The sequence below is a fragment of the Muscardinus avellanarius genome (genome assembly GCF_963383645.1).
Source record: "Muscardinus avellanarius genome assembly, chromosome: 6".
Taxonomy (NCBI): Eukaryota; Metazoa; Chordata; class Mammalia; order Rodentia; family Gliridae; genus Muscardinus; species Muscardinus avellanarius.
Window position 1 is genome coordinate 47290900 of NC_137791.1, and position 7505 is coordinate 47298404.

A 7505-nucleotide genomic window follows, 5' to 3' on the forward strand; every position below is an offset into this window, starting at 1 on the left:
CTGAACACAGCTGGCCACTGAGATGTGATGCTGGTAGCCGTGGGAAGCTACGAAGGGGTCCAGACAGGAATAGATGACCGTGACCCTGGACCAGGCCTTGCTTGACTGATGGGAAAAGCAAATGCTGAGTGCTATAGAAGAACTAGGACAGAGCCAGGTGTGGTGGAACACGCTTGTAATCCCAGTATTTGGGAGGCCGAGACACCTCTGATTGCAGGTTTGCGACCAGCCTCAGCTACTTAGTGAGACACTTTGAAACTTAGTGAGACCCTGTTTCAAAGTAAAGGGTAAAAAGTACAGCTGGGGGTGTAGCTAAGAGGTATATGCCTCTGGGTTCAATCCCCAGTACTGAAGAAAAAAAAATAAATAAAAGGAAAGAAAAGAAAAGGGAAAAAAAAAAGAATCTGGACAGAAGATATTGCATTGATTGAACAGTTGACTTTTCTTCAGACTAAGGAATGTACCATGCAGCCCCTAGTGCCCAATGATGGGCAGAGAGATGCCCCCCAGAGCAATAACAGAGAAGTGAAATAGGCAATTAGAATACTGTTTGTCTAACATGGAGAGAGAGACAGAGAGAGACAGAGAGACTGACACTCTGCAGGGCTGGCTCGCACGGTGTGTGCCTGCGCCCAGAGTGAGTGGGACTGAAGGAGCCACCCCTCTGCACTTCCCTCTCGTGGTGGACCAGGGGAGGAGCAGGTGGAGACAGGTGCTGGTACAGTGATGATTAGTTTTTCTTTCTTTCCCACATCATATCACCCCCAAACACACACACACACACACACACACACACACACACACACACCCCACTGATAACAGTGGTCACAGGACCAGGGCTAGAACTACAAGTGCTAAAAAGCAGGGATGATTCCTAAAAAAATTTTTTTTTATGTTACTGGGAAATTGAATTCCTGGGTATTTTACCTTTGTGTGTATGTTACTGCAGATTAAATCCAGGGGCATTCTACCTATGAGTTATACCTCTAGGCCTAAGTTTTCTCTCTCTCTCTCTCTCTCTCTCTCTCTCTCTCTCTCTCTCTCTCTCTCTCTCTTTGCAGTACTGGGGATGGAGCCCAGGAGCATTCTACCTCTGAGCTACATCCCCAGCCCTGTTTTTTTATTCTTTATTTTGAGAAAAGTTCTCACTAAGTTGCAGAGTGTCTCACTAAGTAGCTGAGGCTGGCTGCAAAGGTGATCCTCCTGTCTCACCACACCCTCCCCCCACCCAGTGCTGGGGTTACAAGCATGTGCCACCATATCTGGCTTCCTATTTTTTATTTCCACACAGGGTCTTGCTAGATTAATAAGAGTGTTATTACTTGCTGAGGCTGTCCTTGAACTTGAGATCCTCCTGTCTCAGCCTCCAAAATACTGGAATTACAGGTGGATGGCATCATGCCCATCTGGGTGTTCTTCCTCTGAGATACACTCCCAAACTTAATTTTTAAATTTTGAACCAGGGTTTTGCTAAATTGCTGAGGCTGGCTGTGAACTTGCAATCCTGTTCAGCTTTCCAAGTACTGAGATTACAGGTGTGTACCACGATACCCGGCTGAAAAACTATGTTTTTAGAATTCATGACAGAATTCCTAAAGGCTTGATGGGGGTGTGTTGTGCCTTCCCCTGATAGGGCAAAAGCGGAGTTAACAGTGAATGCAGCTGCAATACTGGATGGTGAGTAGAGCCCACTAGGTCTGCACTGAGTACCTGCCCTGTCTGAAGAGAATGGACTGAGGGAGAGGTCTGTGCTAGAACAATATTGCTGCCTACAGCCTAGTCAAGCATGGTGGCTGGGGCCAAAGGTGGAAGCATGTGGCTACTAATGGAGAGAAAAATACATGGTTTATGTAATGAGGGAAATTCAGTAGTACATTAACACTTTGGAAGAGGCTCAGGGCCTTCTAGCTCGCTTATTTCAGACAAAAAGGTGAACCTGCGCTGAGACCGCCCCCCACCCCTCTGGAAGCCTGCACACCTGAATGGTTTAACCCTGGGAGACATATTCATAAAATATGATGGTGGATTAGACTAATTATGAGTGATTAAACGAGTTTCTAGTTTAATGTGGAGGTACAAAGCAGAAACTCAAGAGTTGCTTCACATTAACAGATTTCTAGAACCCAAAGTCTTATTTGATATAAATATTAAAAAAAAAAACTACCAATAGCAATAACAAATTGCGTGACAATCTGTTGTGAATCTATATCTGCATAAAATACTTTTAGGTACTTTTCATTGCAAAGAGAAAATTGAAAATTAGGTGTTTACCCAAAGATATTACTGTTATTGATATTCACTATAATGAGTAGCTTTATAATATAATTCAATAGTGTTTCTTACTGGACTTTTAGGAAGTATAATTTTGAGAAAAATGAGTCTGGTTTTTAGTGACTTTGTGTGATTGTGAAATAAATTCTGATTTATTTTTAAATTTAAAAGTAGTATTTTACTTTCCATTCTATGTAATACCACTTTTCCTCCTACTATCTTTTTTTTTTTTTTTTATGGTACTGGGGGTGGAACCCAGAGGCTTTCTACCTCCGGGCTATACTCCTAGACCTTTTTTATATTTTATTTGGAAACAGGGTCTCACTAAGTTACTGAAAGTCTCACTAAGTAGCTAAGGCTGGCTTCGAACCTGTGCGATCCTCCTGTCTCGGCCTCCCAAGCACGGGGATTACAAGTGTGCACCACCACGCCCGGCTTATCTATCTCTTAATTATTGGAAAAGTCACCAAACTTTTTAAAAGTAGATACATACACACAACACTCTTACATTTAACTCTTTTCTAGAATTATTAGAAAACATTACATCTTCATGTATAACCGAGAAAAAATTCTTCCTCAGAGCAAATCTCTATTGACATGACCATTCGTGATGGTTTCTTACCTTTTACTGAACTCATGGTCGCACATATAAACTAGCGCTCATAGTAAACATGAGAAATAGTCTACATGTATATTTTGATATATCACTTACCTTCCAACTAAATGCTTCTGAGCCACAGGATTTTTTTCTTTCCAACAGTGATTGTTTTCCTTTGCAACTCTCAACACTTTCTATTGAGCCAGAATGATCTAAAAATCATGACCAGTGAATTTTGTAGGTAAACCTTTGCATAATGGTTGGTTGACCAAGAGATATTTGCGTAAACAATTCAGAGTATTTTGGTCAATTCATCATACTCATTTTCAGAAAAGGAAATGAATTGTAAATGTGGTACAGGAATACTGCTCAGTTTATTCAACAAGCGAATCTCTTAGAACTCTGTTTTTTGTTTTTTCGCAGAAGCAGAGGATACTAAGCAGGAAGCTGGATTCATTTACTATCTGCCAGAGTCTGTTATTCATAACAAGACTTTTTTGGTGACCAATTATATGTGATGGAGGCTTGGGGGTAACCCTCTTGTGGTTTCATTAATGACTGGACTTCAAACATGGGTGTTTTTATTTGTGTAAACCTATCTATGAGTGAAGACCATGGTTTAAAAAGTAACCTCCACACTCCCCATTCTATTTTAACCATTATCTAAGTTTAAGTTTAGCCACAAGAAGGTTGGCTGCACTCATACTGTCAGCGTGCTCGGGATACCTGCCAACTATTTCAAAACATGTAGGGCAGTGGCTGGCATCAGGGACACAAATGGATTTTAGCCTTCGAAATGGATTTTGTAAGTGTTTTGTTTCTACTGTGCTTCCCAGAATTTCATTCAAATACATTTTGCAATGGTTGTGATTACTACCATATTGATTGCTGAAGAAAGATAATTTTATTTCTTAGAGGAGAAATGTTCTATGTTAGGTTAGGGTCAGTTTATGAACTCCAATGACTTTTATTTCAGCCAAGATATTGCCATCAGTCCCATCAACAACTTGTTCCAAGAAAAACATATGCAAAGGCAAATATTTGTTGAAATGTCTGGTTTTCTTTAGAGAAGAGGAAACCATTGAATTTTCACGGTTTCATCAAAAATTGAAAGCACGATCTATAGTTTATGATAGAAGAGACATACCATTTCTATAGGTCCAAAAGAGTCTTTTGGAGCTGTCCCCAGAGTATTTATATGGGGGACTAGGCTATACAATGGGATATACTTTTTTTTTCTTCCAAAAAGGGCAAAGAGTAAGTTTTTTTTTTTAATTAAAATGTGACAGAGTATCACTTAGAAAGAAAGATATTCATGTATAATTTCCTTCTTAGAACCAGTTAATACTCTTTTTTTTTTTCCCCTTGGGTGGTACTGAGGGTGGAACCTAGGGGCTTTCTACCTCTGGGCTATAATTCCAGACCTATCTTATACTTTATTTGGAAACGGGGGTCTCGCTAAGTTACTGAAAGCCTCATTAAGTAGCTGAGGCTGGCTTCAAACCTATGTGATCCTCCTGTCTCAGTCTCCCAAGAGCGGGGATTACAAGCATGCGCCACCACGTCCAGCTCATCTGTAATTCTTTTCCTTCCTTCCTTCCTTCCTTCCTTCCTTCCTTCCTTCCTTCCTTCCTTCCTTCCTTCCTTCCTTTCTTATTTTTTATTTTTTTTTGTGGTACTGCAGGTGGAACCCAGGGACTTTTCTACACCCAAGCCATACTCCCAGACCTATTTTGTTTTTTATAGTTTATTTGAAAACAGGGTCTCACTAAGTTGCTGAGAGCCTAAGAGACTGAGGTTGGCTTCGAGCTTGTGAGATCCTCCTCTCTCAGCCTTCCGAGTGCTGGGATTATAAGCGTGCGCTATCACGTCCAGCATCACTTAACACTTCTTTTCAATAAAGATGACCTTAGAAATCAATCATATAAAGCTAAATTATATTATATATTATATATAACATATATGATATATAATATATTATATATAACATATATATATATATATATAAATATATAGAGTGTGTGTGTTGTATTGATGATTGAATCCAGAGGGATTCTACTTGGTACATCCCACAGCCCAGCCATATATACATGTATATATGTTAATTTAGAAATGCTGTCTTAGCTCGGCATGGTGGTACAGGCTTGCAAACCCAGTACTTGGGAGGCTGAGACAGGAGGATTGCAGATTTGAGGCCAGCCTCAGCTACTTAGTGAGACCCTATTTCAAAATAAAGACTAAAAAATAGGGCTGGAGGTATAGCTTGGAGGTAGAATGCACCTGGGTTTCATTTCCAGTATTGCAAAAATAAATAAATAAATAATAAATAAATAAATAAATAAATAAATAAAATAGAAATAATGTCTTGCTAAGTTAATTTGTGCTGGCTTTGGACCTGGGATCCTCTAGTCTCAGCCTCCTAGGTTCTGGGATTACAGGAGTGCACCACCATGACCAACTGGGTCTTTTTATTTTGTTTCTCACATTCTTTTAGAAAGAGGATATTTTCATCCATAAAACATATAACCTGCCAGGCAAGGTGGCGCATGCTTGTAATCCCCGCTCTTGGGAGGCTGAGACAGGAGGATCGCACGGGTTCGAAGCCAGCCTCAGCTACTTAGTGAGGCTTTTAGCAACTTAGTGAGACCCTGTTTCCAAATAAAATATAAAAAAAGGTCTGGGAGTATAGCCTGGAGGTAGAAAGCCTCTGGGTTCCACCCCCAGTACCACAAAACCAAAACAAACCAAAACAAAAAAAAACATATAACCTGCCAGGACGTCCAGAGTTACTATTCTTATTTTTGTTTTTGTGTTATTGGAAATTAAACCCAGGGACATTTTACCTCCAAGCTATACCTCTGGCTCTTTCAAAAACTTTTTCATTTGAAACAGAGTCTTGCTAGGTTGCTAAGCTGGCTTGGAACCTGGGATCCTCCTTTCTCAGCCTCCCAAGTACTGGGGTTACAGCTTTGAGGCAACATTCCAGGCCAGAGTTTTAGTGTGTGTGTGTGTGTGTGTGTGTGTGTGTGTGTGTGTGTGTGTAAGAGCGAGAGAGGGAGATAGATAGACAATGGGGATTGGACCCAAGGGCACTCTACTCCTGAGTTATACCCCCAGCCCTAATTTAATTAATTAATTAATTAATTAACTTTTGTGGTGCTGGGGATGGAACTCAGGGGCACTCTACCTCCGAGATACACTCCCAGTCCTATTTTCTATTCTTTATTTTGAAACAGGGTCTTACTGAGTTGAAAGGGACCTCACTAAGTAGCTGAGGTCCACCTCTGTGGACGGTGATCCTCCTGTCTCAGCTTCCTGAATGCTGGGATTGCAAGCATGGGCCACAATATCCGGCTCCCTGTTTTATTTTTTATTTTGAATCAGGGCCTCACTAAGTTGCTGAGGCTGTCCTCAAACCTGTGATTCTCTTGTTTCAGCCTCTCAAGTGTTGCAATTACAAGTATTTGCCACCATGCCCAGCTAGAGTTTTTATTCTTGCTTGAATGCAGAGCCTAGGAGCATGGGAAAATATTGACATTTGAAACTTTTAGGTTGTTTCAACTTATTCATTTTTTTTTTTTGTATTATAGATTGAACCGGGGGATATTCTACCTCCAAGGGCCTCACTAAGTAGCTGAGGCTAACCGTGAACCTGCAATCCTGTCTCAGTCTCCTAAGTATTGAAACTATAAGCATGGAACATCATGGCAGATGATTTCAACTTTTAAAACCTTTCAGGTCTTCAGTGATACTAATATTGTGTTAACAATGGTCACTGCATCAAGAAGGTATATCCCTGTGAGTCAGAAAAAAAAGCTTTGAATCAGAAAGAGTTTGAGCAGAAAAAGATAAAGCATGTTTAAGTAAGAATGATTTGAGAGGCTTTTCCTGTGTGTGTGTGTGTGTGTGTGTGTGTGTGTGTGTGTGTGTGTTACTGGGAATTGAACCCAGGGGCATTTTACCTCAGAGCTACACTTTCAGCCTTGTTTTTTAATTTTTATTTTGAAACCAGATTTCCCTAGGTTGATGAAAGCCTCAGTAGTTGTTGAGGCTGTCTTTGAACTTGTGATCCTCCTGTCTCAGCCTCCCAAGTGTTGGGATTACAGGCTTGTGCCACCATGCCCAGCTGAGAGGATTTAACAGAGAAGTAGTAATTTTGTGCCACCACAACCTGCTCAAAAATTTATCCTTAGCCAGGCGTGGTGGCTCATGCTTGTAATCCTAGCATTTGGGAGGCTGAGATCAGAGGACTGTGGTTCGTACGTAGACAGCCTTAGCTACTTAGTGAGGCCCTTTGCAACTTAGTGAGATCTTGTTTCAGAATAATAAAGAAAAACAGGGCTGGGGTGTAGCTTGGAGGTAGAATGCCCCCGTGTTCCATACCCAGTACCCCCCCCACCCCCACACAAAGATATCTTTTCTCCAGCATATGTTTTTGTCTGCTTTGTGGAAACTCCACTGGCTGTAAGTGTGAGAATTCCTCTTTGTATCTTCTATGTGACTGCTTTTGTGCCAATACAATGCAGTTTGTTACTCTAGCCCTCTACAAGTTTGAAATCAGGTATTGAGAATGATGCAAAAATAGGATGAGCAGGCTTGTCGGGAAAAACAGATCCCCTAGGAGAGACTGAATTGG